The sequence below is a fragment of the Aotus nancymaae genome, unplaced genomic scaffold (genome assembly GCF_030222135.1).
Source record: "Aotus nancymaae isolate 86718 unplaced genomic scaffold, 86718_ANA_hifiasm-v0.15.2.pri h1tg000025l, whole genome shotgun sequence".
Classification (NCBI taxonomy): domain Eukaryota; kingdom Metazoa; phylum Chordata; class Mammalia; order Primates; family Aotidae; genus Aotus; species Aotus nancymaae.
In genome coordinates, this window is record NW_026988438.1 from 36,611,157 (window position 1) to 36,623,950 (window position 12,794).

A 12,794-nucleotide genomic window follows, 5' to 3' on the forward strand; every position below is an offset into this window, starting at 1 on the left:
AAATTAAACAGAATTGGTAAAGTGTGCATATAATGGTCACCTTCCCACTGATGGGAAAGTGGTATAGTAAGAATGTAAATTGGTAGATCCATTCTGGAGGGCAATCTGACAAATGTCTATTTAACGTGTGCATATCTGTGACCCCAAAATTCCACAATTAGGTAATCTATTCTTAAACATTCACACAAATGTGAAATACATACACACACTCATACATATTTCATACACACACACACACACACACACAAATTAATACATCGCAGCACTAAAGAAAACACACAAAAAAGGTTAGTACCAAATTATTCACCACTAGAGAAGTGAAAGAAAGACATTTACAATATGAAATAATAGGCTAGGCATGGTGGCTCACATCTGTAATCGCAGCACTTTGGGAAACCAAGGTGGGAGGATCGCTTGATTCCAGAAGTTTGAGACTACCCTGGGCAACATAGTGAGACCCCGACTCAACAACAACAAAAAAAATTAGCCTGGCAGGGTGGCGCATACCTGTAGTCTCAGCTACTTGGGTGGCTTAGGTGGGAGGATTACTTGAGCCCAGGAGTTTGAGGTTATGGCGAGCTATGATCAGACCTGTCTGGGCAACAGCGTAAGATCCTGTCTCAAAAAATAAAATAATATTTAAGTAATTAAAAAGGATAAAACAGACCTATATGTATAAAATGGAAGTATATTTATGGTAACTTAGTGAAGATAAGTAAGTTGCAAACCCAGCATGCATGGTACAATGCCATTTTTGCTCAAAATAAAGCAGTGTGTTTAAATATGCATACATATGTACCACAGGTTGGCAAACTACAGCTGAATGGCCACCTATCTTTGAAAATAAAGTTTTATTAGGACATAGGCACGCTCATTTATTATAACAGACACCATATACAACCCAGAAAGCTGAAAATATTTATGATATATCCCTTTCAGAAAATATATAGCCAAATGCTGATATATATCAAATTAACTGAAATTACCTCTGCTCTACTTTTGCTTATTTATGTTATCTATTTCTGCAATATCTGGCTGGGCATCGTGGCTCATGCCTATAATGCCAGCACTTTGAGAGGCCAAGGTGGGAGGATGGCTTGAGACCAGGAGTTTGAGACCAGACTAACCCTCGCTACTCCATGAAAATCATCATAAAGGGAAGAAGAAAAAATATGTGTCCAGGGCATTCCCAGGTAAAGATGGTAAAGTGAACACAGGCATTTAGCCTAAGCTGATTCTAGATATCCCACAAAACCAGTAAAGTGTTTTTCTCTTTTTGTTTTTAAATCCACAAGGCTAAAGATAAGAAACAAGCAAGGAGACCATAGTAACAAAACTACAAAGCTGTATGGTAACTGACTTAGCAGACCTGAAAAGGCTAAATGTATAATGAGACGTAAAAAAAGCCAAGAAGCAATCCTGTTTTCTCCATAGCATCCTACCCCAAAAGGTCCCAGAAATTTTACCCCATGTACTAGTGAAAACAGAGGTAAAGAAAGGACTAAAAACCTAGAAGGACTAGGCGCAAATCTGTCTAAGTTAAGTTCCAGGGCATATGTGCAGGATGTGTAGTGGGTTTTTTTGTTTTTTTTTTCCTAAAAATATGTGACAAAAATTTTTTATTGTAAATTAACAATTTATAATTGCATAAATTTTTGGATTACAAAGTTATTTCATAAATTGTGGATACAATGTGGAATAATTAAATCAAGCTAGTTAACATATCCAATACTTCAAATACATTTGTGATGAGAACATCAATTTTGAAATGTATAATACTCCACTGTTAAGTACATGCACCACACTGTACAACAGAACTCAAAAAAAGTATAAAACATATTCTTCCCATCTGAGATTTTGTACCCTTTGATCATCATTAAATTTTTTTTTTTTTTTTGAGACGGTCTCACTCTGTTGCCCAGCCTGGAACGCAACAGTGCAACCATGGCCCACTGTAACCTCCGCCTCCCAGGTTCAAGCAACTCTCCTGCCTCAGTCTCCCCAGCAGCTGGGACCATAGGCATGTGACACCACCCCTCGCTAACTTTCTTTGTATTCTTACTAGAGATGGTGTTTCGCCATGTTGTCCAGACTGGTCTCAAACTCCTGATCTCAGGTGATCCATTCCACCTTAGCCTCCCAAAGTGCTGGGACCAAAGGCGTGAGTCACTGTGCCTGGCCTAAAATTTTTATGAGATAAAATATCAATTTCAAAGCAGCATCAAAAAGTGAGCAGGCCAAGCACGGTGGCTCACACCTGCAATCCCAGCACCCTGGGAGGTCAAAGCGTATTTTTCCATAATAAAAATACAAAAGTATTTGTCTCTACTAAAAATACCAAAAAAATAAAATAAAATAAATACATTTATCAGCTGGGCAAGGTGGCACGTGCCTGCAATTCCAGCCACTCAGGAGGCTGAGGCAGGAGAACCACTCAAACCTGGGAGGCAAAGGCTGCAGTGAGCCAAGATCACGCCACTGCACTCCAGCCTGGGGAACAAGAGGGAAACTTTCTCAAAAACGGAGTGAGCATATTTAACCATCCTCAGCTCATAATGGAGCAAACAGGTCAACAGAATAATAATTCATGCTACTGCATGTGTAATGAACTGGCAAAAAGAAAAAGCTGGTTAAAGAAAGGCAGAGGAACTGTCTTGTAAGAATTATAATTGAGGGTCTCCATAATCATCTGGCATTTGTTCAATATTGTATCTATGGATAGAAATGTCCACAATAGGAACTCCAAAAATCTTAGGGATTCTTCTTTTAAAGTCCCAGTCAACTGTGGCCACAATGTAACACTTATGCTGAGTTACTCTCTGTACTAAGCAGTTATCTGCATAGGTTCCTTTGTTCCTTTGTGTGTACATGGTAATTGTTCAAATCTCGGATCCTTGGAGGTCCTTAGAGCCAATCATTACTTCTGCCTCAATTTGTCAATTTCAGCCATTACACAATCAGTTATACAAGGGATACATTTGGCATACAGACAGTCCATTATTGACTATACTAAGTCCAGTTTGGCTTTTATGGAAAAGGTTGGTATCAATGAAGATGTGGTAAGGTGGGCCCAGCTGTGTATTACATTGGAAAAATAAGCAGGAAGGGTGTTGGGGAATTTCTCTTTAACATGCTGGGATCCTTCTTTCCTTTCTTTTTAGATTTTAATCTATCTTTTTCTTTAAGCCTCTGATCCCTGAGACTAAGCATTCGCTTCGTGGTCGCACACTTCCTTGTTTTCTTTTGCTTCCCTATGGTCACGCCACACTCCTGTTTCTTCAGATGGGCAGATTTGTTACATGGGTAAACGTGCACCATTGTGATTTGGTGCACCTATCAACCTGTCACCTAGGTAAATATTAAGCCCAGCATGCATTAGCTATCTTCTATATAGAAATTACATCCTTATTCTATACACCACTCCAAACCCCCCACCCCCCACTGGAGAAGATCTGAGATGTATTTTCTTAAGGCAATGGAGCAGTTGAGGGCCTGGGTTTACACTGGAAACTAAAAGAGTAAATGAAAGTTTTTTGTATTTTGAGACAGAGTCGTGCTCTTGTTGCCCAGGCTGGAGTGTAATGTCACGATCTCGGCTCACTGCAATCTCCCCCTCCCGGGTTCAAGCGATTCTCCTGCCTCAGCCTCCCAGGTAGCTAGGATTACAGGTGCCCACCACCACACCCAGCTAATTTTGTATTTTTAGTAGAGATGGGGTTCTCCATGTTGGTCAGGTTGGTCTCGAATTCCCAACCTCAGGTGATCCACCCACTTCAGCCTCCCAAACTGTTGGGATTACAGGCGTGAGCCACTGTGCCAGCTAAATGAAAGTTCAGATAGTGAGTGCTGAGATCACTCTTCCTTGCCCAGCCTTTTTCTCTCACTCAGATCCCAGAACACTTATAGGCCTATACTCTCCAGCAACAGACAGGAAGTGATTCTCCAGGGTATATGACCAGCTCAAGAGGAAAGACTTAAATATACTGATACTAGAGATCATCTCAAATGAATAAAATACATTGATACTATGTAATAAAAAATTTAGGCCGGGCACAGTGGCTCACACCTATAATCCTAACATTCTGGGAGGCAGAGGCAGGTGGATCACCTGAGGTCAGGAGTTCAAGACAACCTGGCCAACAAGGTAAAACCTCATCTCTACTAAAAAATATAAAAATTAGCCAGCGTGGTGGTGCATGCCTGTAGTCCCAGCTACTCGGGAGGCTGAGACAGGAGAGTCGCTTGAACCTGGGAGGCGGATGTTGCAGTGAGCCGAGATCACACCACCGCACTCCAGCCTGGGCAACAGAGCGAGACTCTGTCTCAAAGAAAAAAAAATTAGCTGGTCTTTTTCTCCAGTTCTTTGGAGGCAGCCACTAAATGCCTGGAATTTCCTGGCTGACGAAATGTCTTTGTTAGTCATGGTGGGCCCCTGGGACCACATCTGTTAGTTTACCTTAAGGAGGCAACGCAGAGTGGGGCCCTAGATATTTTGTGCTAATTGGATGACTCAGTATGAGGGGTCGGGGAGCTGGCCATGCCAGAAAGGACAACCATGTGATTAGAGAGTTGAGGATTTTCAGCTGACTTTCAGGGGATTTTCAGGGAGGAGGACTGGAGATTAAGTTCAACCATGTGGCAATGATTCAATCAATCATGCCTACATAATGAGACCCCAATAAAACTATACATTGAAGTTCAGGTGAGCTTCCCTAGTTGGCAATATTCTGCATGGTATCACACATTGATGTGCATTGGATATGCCAGGAGGGTAATGTGTCCTGGTACCGTGAATAGAGGATAACGGAAACTACATCTTGTATCCTCCCGGACCTTGTCCTATGCGTATCTTCCTTTGGCTGGCTCTAACTTCTATCCTTCTTCTATACTAAAACTGTAATAGAAAGTATGCTTGGCTCTCTGTATCTGTAGGGAATTGCTTCTAGCACCCACCATGGATACCAAAATCCACAGATGTTCATGTCCATTAGTTAGACGTCTGTATCTGTGGGTTCTGCATCCACAAATTCAATCAATCACAGATTGACAATGAACTATTTATAACAAAAGTAATGCATAGTACTTTCAGTGGTTTTTATGGGTCAGTCTACTGAATTGTCAAACATGAGGAGGTAATGGAAACCCATAAATTTGTAACCACCTGGTCAGACGTGAAAGTGGCCTGGAAATACCCTAACTAGTGGCTGGTATCTGTAAGTGAGGGCAGTTTTGTGGGGCACTGTGCCATTAACCTGTGAAGTTTGGCCCAACTGCAGGTAGTTGGTAGGAGAAATCATGGTAAATATCAAGGATATACCCAAGGAAATGTCCCATCATCCCATAGTGAACACCACACAAAAGCTCAGCATTTGCCATCAACCTTTTAGCGTCCCATTCCTCAAATACAGACAAACGATAAGGATTACCAGGTATATTTGGAAGAAACATAAAAACACTGCAGGAAACCTACCATTGATAACCATTAAAAAAGACAGCTTTTTTTTTTTTTTTTTTGAGACGGAGTCTCACTTTGTTGTCCAGACTGGATGTCCTGATCTTGGCTCACTGCAACCTCCACCTCCTGGGTTTCAGTGATTCTCCTGCCTCAGCCTCCCAAGTAACTGAGATTACAGGCATGTGCTACCATGCCCAGCTAATTTTTGCATTTTCAGTAGAGACAAGGTTTCACCATGTTGGCCAGGCTGGTCTCGAACTCTTAATCTCAAGTGATCCACCCACCTAGGACTCCCAAAGTGCTGAGATTATAGGCATAAGCCACCACACTCAGCCCAATAGACAGCTCTTCGAAATTAAAAATATTAGATGAAATGAAAAACTCTATAAAGATCTGGAAAATAAAGCTAAGGAAATCTTCTCTATAAACGATGTAAAAAGACAGAAATTGAAAATAAAGTAAATGAGGGAAAACTATATGAAAACAATTCAGAAAGCCCAAATGCTGAATAACAGAATGCCAGAAAGTTAATGAAAAAACATAGAAAGAAATTCAATTAATAAATTAAGAAAATATCCCAGCATTGAATGACATAAATTGCAGGATGTTCCACTGAGGGCCCAACACGTGTATGAAAGAGACCCATACCCAGTCCACATCATTGAGAAATTTCAGAATGGACAAAGATGTCTAAAAAACTTCTAAAAATTAGGTCACATAAAAAGGATAAAGAACAGCATCAGCTTCCCAAAAAGAACACTGGGACCTCGGTGGATGAGGAGTAGAACACAGCAGAGCCTTTAAAATCTCAAGGGAAATTATTTCCTTTCCTACACCCAGCCAAACCTACAATGGAGTATGAAGGTTGAGGGGGAAAAGATCTTTTCAGATATACAAGAACTCCAAACTTTTTCCTGTCTGCATCTTTCTCAGGAAACTACCAGAAGATCTGTTCTCCTAAAATCAGGGGATAACTAATAAACAGGAAGCTTAAAAAATTCTAGAAAACAGGAGATCCAATATGAGAGAGAAATAAATGTACAAGATAATGACAAATTGTGATTCTAAAACAATTACTGCTGCAATCCTAGAAAGCAAACAGTCCAGGCCAGAGTCAATTGGAAGGCATCAGGAAAGATTTCTTCAATATAAAGAATGTGCTAAGATACCTAATGTGTCTGAATATGCTAGGAGAATATTTAAGCAACTGTAGGCAGATGCAGTAGAAAACTAGGCAAAGAAACAAAAATTGATACTTATTAGCTCTAGGGTGAAAAAGTTTATAGGAAAGGAAAGTAACCGTAATGTAATAGAGGAATACATTGTTTTATTGCACTTCACTTTGCAGATACTGCATTTTTACAAATGAATGTTTACAGCAACTCTGCATGTAGCGCATCTATTGGTCCTGCCTAACAATATGTGCTCACTTTGGGTCTCTGTCACATTTTGGTAACTCTCATCATATTTCACTTTTTCATTATTCTTGTATCTGCTATGGTGATCTGATCAGCAATTGTTGATGCTACTACTGGAACTATTCTGGGGCACCTTGAATGGTATAATTCTTATGTGGGTATACACATAAGACAGCAGACTTAATTGATAAATGTTACTTGTGTTCTGACCACTGCACCAACTGGCCTTTCCCCTGTCTCTCTCCCTCTCTTCAGGCCTCCCTATTCCCTTAAACACGACAATATTGAAATTAGGCCAATTAATAACCCTACGATGGCCTCTAAGTGTTCAAGTGTAAGGAAGACTCCCTTGTCTTTCACTTTAAACTAAAAGCTATAAATGATTACATTTAGTGAGGAAGGCATGTTGAAAGCTGAGACAGGCAGAAAGCTAGGCCTCATGCCAAACAGCAAAGTTGTGACTGCAAAGGAAAAGTTCTTGAAGAGAATTAAAAGTGCCACTCCAGGGAACACATGAATAAAAAAGGAAAACACCTTTATTGCTGAAATGCAGAAAGTTTGAGTGGTCTGGATAAAACATCAAACCAGCCACATTCTCTTAAGCCAAAGCCTAATCCAGAGCAAGACCCTAACTCTCTTCAATTCTATGAAGACTAAGAGAAGTTAAGAACCTGCAGAAGAAAATTGGAAGCTAACACAGGTTGCTTTTGAGGTTTATGAAAAAAGGCCATCAAGGTTCCGATTCAAGATGGCCAATTAGGAGTAGCTCAGGATTGCAGCTCCCAGTGAAAGCGCACAGAGGATGAGTGGACGCGGCATTTCCAGACGGATTTTTATTGCCCACAGACCAGGAGATTCTCAGGCAGAGGAGCCCCACGGGTCGCCAGAGCGGCTGTTTTGGCCGGTGCAGTGGTTCTCTGTACAAAATACATGGGTCTGGGCACCATTTTAGCTGGTGATCGGAGCTCCAGGAAGGCAGAGTCACCCATTCATCTGATTAAAAAGAGGACTGAAACAGGGAGCCAGGCCAGGAGATTCCCGGGCAAAAAAGTGCCACAAATCTCAGCATGGCTGTTTCAGTCGGCGCAGTGGGTTGCTGCACGGGAAATCACACAGACCCTGGTGCCTTTTCAACAGGCGACTGGAACACCTGGGAGAGAGCTGACCATTCAACTAAAAAAAAGGCTCTGAGGCAGGAAGCCAGGTAATCAGGCTCGGCTGGCCCCACCCCCACAAAAAAACAGCAATTGAAAACACTCTGGGTTGAGAGTTTCACAGCAAGCACACCTGAACCCAGGAAGGTCCAGCTCTGTGCGGGAGGGGCGTCTGCCATTACCGAGGCACTCCGCCACTACAGAGGTAGTCCACCATTGCTGAGGCAGCCAGCCGTTGCCGAGGCAACCTGCCATTACAGAGAGAGTCTGCCATTACAGAGGTGGGCCACCATTGCTGAGGCAGTTCTAACTACACCCATATAAACAGGACTGCAGGGAAGTTCACACAGCAGCTGGGCGGAGCCCACAGCAGCTCAGCAAAGAATCTGCAGGCAGACAGTGACTAGGCTGCCTCCTTGCCGGGCAGGGCAGTCCTGAAAAAAAGGCAGCAGCACAACGGAAACTCATAAATAAAGCCCTAACTCCCCAGGACAGAGCACCTGGGAAAAAAAAGGGGTTTATGAGTTCTGCTGTAGCAGACTTAAACGTACCTGCCTAGCAGCTCTGAATGAACAACAGAGCTCAAAGCTCAGCATGCGAGCTCCTATAAAGGACAGACTGTCTCCTCAAGCAGCTCCCTGACCCCCATATATCCAAAGAGTCACCTCATAAAGGAGAGCTCAGACTGACATTTGGTGGGTATCCTTCTGGGACAGAGATAGCAGAAGAAGAAACTGGCAGCAACCCTTACTGTTCTGCAGCCGCTGCACGTGATCCCCAGGCAAGCAGGGCCTGGAGTGGACCTCAGCAGTCCTACAGCAGAGGGGCCTGACTGTTAGAAGGAAAACTAAGAAACAGAAGGAAATAACTTCATCATCAACAAACTGGACGTCCACTCAGAGACCCCATCTGAAAGTCACCAACCACTAAGACAACAGGTGGATAAATCCACAAAGATGGGAAGAAACCAGCGCAAAAAGGATGAAAACACCCGAAACCAGAACGCCAATCCTCCTACAAGGGATCACAACTCCTCACCAGCAAGGGAACAAGGCTGGATGGAGAATGAGTGTGATGAATTGACAGAATCAGGCTTCAGAAGGTGGGTAATAAGAAACTTCTGTGAGCTAAAACAACATGTTCTAACCCAATGCAAAGAAACTAAGAACCTTGAAAAAAGATTTGACGAAATGCTAATGAGAATAGACAACTTAGAGAGGAATATAAGTGAACTGATGGAGCTGAAAAACACAACACGAGAACTTCGCGATGCATGCACAAGTTTCAACAGCCGAATTGACCAAGCAGAAGAAAGGCTATCAGAGGTCGAAGACAACTCAATGAAATAAAACAAGAAGGCAAGATTAGAAAGAAAAAAGGGTAAAATAAAAAAGAATAAACAAAGTCTCCAAGAAATATGCGACTATGTGAAAAGACCTAATCTACGTTTGATAGGTGTACCTGAATGTGAGAGAGAATGAATCCAAGCTGGAAAATACTCTTCAGGATATTATCCAGGAAAACTTCCCCAACCTAGTAAGGCAGGCCAATTTTCAAGTCCAGGAAATACAGAGAACACCACAAAGATATTCCTCAAGAAGACCAACCCCAAGGCACATAATCGTCAGATTCACCAGAGTTGAAATGAAGGAGAAAATGCTAAGGGCAGCCAGAGAGAAAGGTCGGGTTACCCACAAAGGGAAGCCCATCACACTCACAGCAGATCTCTCAACAGAAACCCTACAAGCCAGAAGAGAGTGGGGGCCAATATTCAACATCCTTAAAGAAAAGAACTTTCAACCCAGAATTTCATATCCAGCCAAACTAAGCTTCATAAGTAAAGGAAAAATAAAATCCTTTATGAACAAGCAAGTACTCAGAGATTTCATCACCACCAGGCCTGCTTTACAAGAGCTCCTGAAGAGGCACTAAACATAGAAAGGAACAACCAGTACCAGCCACTCCAAAAATATACCAAACGGTAAAGAGCATCAACACAATGAAGAAACTGCATCAACTAATGGGCAAAACAGCCAGCCAGCATCAAAATGGCAGGATCAACTTCACACATAACAATATTAACCCTAAATGTTAATGGGCTCAATGCCCCAATCAAAAGACACAGACTGGCAAATTGGATAAAAACCCAAAACCCATCAGTGTGCTGTATCCAGGAAACCCATGTTACATGCAAGGATACACAAAGTTTCAAAATAAAGGGATGGGGGAAGATTTACCAAGCAAATGAAGAGCAAAAAAAAGCAGGAGTTGCAATTCTCATCTCTGCTAAAACAGACTTCAAAGCAACACAGATCAAAAGAGACAAAGAAGGACATTACATAATGGTAAAAGGATCAATGCAACAAGAAGAGCTAACCATCCTAAATATATACGCACCCAATACAGGAGCACCCAGATACATAAAGCAAGTTCTTAATGACTTACAAAGAGACTTAGACTCCCACACAATAATAGTGGGAGACGTTAACACCCCATTGTCAATATTAGACAGATCAACGAGACAGAAAATTAACAAGAATATCCAGGACTTGAACTCAGACATGGAACAAGCAACGCTAATTGGCATTTACAGAACTCCCCACCCCAAATCCACAGAATATACATTCTTCTCAGCACCACATCACACCTACTTTAAAACTGACCACATAACTGGAAGTAAATCACTCCTCAGCAAATGCAAAAGAACGGAAATCATAACAAACAGTCTCTCAGACCACAGTGCAATGAAGTTAGAACTCAGAATTCAGAAACTAACTCAGAACTGTACACCTTCATGGAAACCAAACAACTGGCTCTTGAATGTTGACTGGATAAACAATGAAATGAAGGCGGAAATAAAGATGTTCTTCGAAACCAACGAGAACAAAGACACAACATACCAGAATCTCTGGGACACATATAAAGCAGTCTCTAGAGGAAAATATATGGCAATAAATGCCCACGTGAGAAGCAAGGAGAGATCTAAAATTGACACCCCATCGTCAAAATTGAAAGAGCTTAGAGGAGCAAGATCAAAAAACTCAAAACCTAGCAGAAGACAAGAAATAACTAAGATCAGAGCAGAACTGAAGGAGATAGAGACACACAAAACCCTTCAAAAAATCAATAAATCCAGGAGCTGGTTTTTCGAAAAGACCAACAAAAAAGACCACTAGCCAGATTAATAAAAAAGAAAAGAGAAAATAATCAAATTGATGCAATAAAAAACGATAAAGGGGATATCACCACAGACTCCACAGAAACTCAAACCATCATCAGAGATTATTACAAACAACTCTATGCACATAAACTAGTAAACCTGGAAGAAATGGATAAATTCCTGGACACTTGCATCCTCCCAAGCCTAAACCAGGAAGAAGTCAAAACCCTGAATGGACCAATAACAAGGTCTGAAGTTGAGGCAGCAATTAACAGCCTACCACCCAAAAAAAGCCCAGGTCCAGATCGGTTCACAGCCGAATTCTACCAGACATACAAAGAGAAGCTGGTACCATTCCTTCTGAAACTATTCCAAATAATCCAAAAAGAGGGAATCCTTCCCAAATCATATTATGAGACCAACATCATGCTGATACCAAACCCGGCAGAGACTCAGCAAGAAAAGAAAACTTCAGGCCAATATCCATGATGAACATAGATGCAAAAATCTTCAATAAAATATTGGCAAGCCGACTGCAACAGCACATCAAAAAGCTTATCCACCATGATCAAGTAGGATTCATCCCAGAGATGCAAGGCTGGTTCAACATACACAAGTCTATAAATGTAATTCACCACATAAACAGAATCAAAGACAAAAACCACATGATTATCTCAATTGATGCAGAGAAGGCCTTTGACAAAACTCAACAGCCCTTTATGCTAAAAACCCTCAATAAACTAGGTATTGACAGAACGTATCTCAAAATAATAAAAGCTATTTATGACAAACCAACAGCCAATATCATACTGAATGGGCAAAAACTGGAAGCATTCCCTTTGAAATCTGGCACTAGACAAGGATGCCCTCTCTCACCACTCCTATTCAATATAGTACTGGAAGTTCTAGCCAGAGCAATCAGGCAAGAAAAAGAAATAAAGGGTATTCAAATAGGAAAGGAGGAAGTCAAATTATCTCTATTTGCAGATGACATGATTGTATATCTAGAAGACCCCATCATCTCAGCCCAAAATCTCCTGAAACTGATAAGCAACTTCAGCAAAGTCTCAGGATACAAAATCAATGTGCAAAAATCACAAGCATTCCTATACACCAATAACAGACTTAAAGACAGCCAAATCAAGAACGAATTGCTACAAAGAGAATAAAATACCTAGGAATACAACTAACAAAGAACGTAAAGGACCTCTTCAAGGAGAACTACAAACCACTGCTTGACGAAATAAAAGAGGACACAAACAGATGGAGAAACATTCCATGTTCATGGTTAGGAAAAATCAATATCGTGAAAATGGCCATACTGCCCAAAGTAATTTACAGATTCAATGCTATCCCCATCAAGCTACCAATGACCTTCTTCACAGAACTGGAAAAAAACACCTTAAACTTCATATGGAACCAAGAGAGAGCCTGCATAGCCAAGTCAATTCTAAGCAAAAAGAACAAAGCGGGAGGCATCACACTACTGGACTTCAAACTATACTACAAGGCTACAGTAATCAAAACAGCATGATACTGGTACCAAAACAGAGATATAGACCAATGAAACAGAACAGAGGCCTCAAAGGCAAGATAACATATCTACA

At 41.4% G+C, this 12,794-nt stretch overlaps 1 protein-coding gene and 1 pseudogene across 1 annotated transcript in view; both read right to left on the minus strand.

Moving 5' to 3' along the window:
* Positions 1-12,794, minus strand: part of CCDC126 (coiled-coil domain containing 126) — a 43,720-nt gene that overhangs the window by 14,939 nt on the left and 15,987 nt on the right. The window lies entirely within an intron of this gene.
* LOC105713982 (rRNA-processing protein FCF1 homolog) lies at positions 2,410-3,460 on the minus strand (annotated as a pseudogene).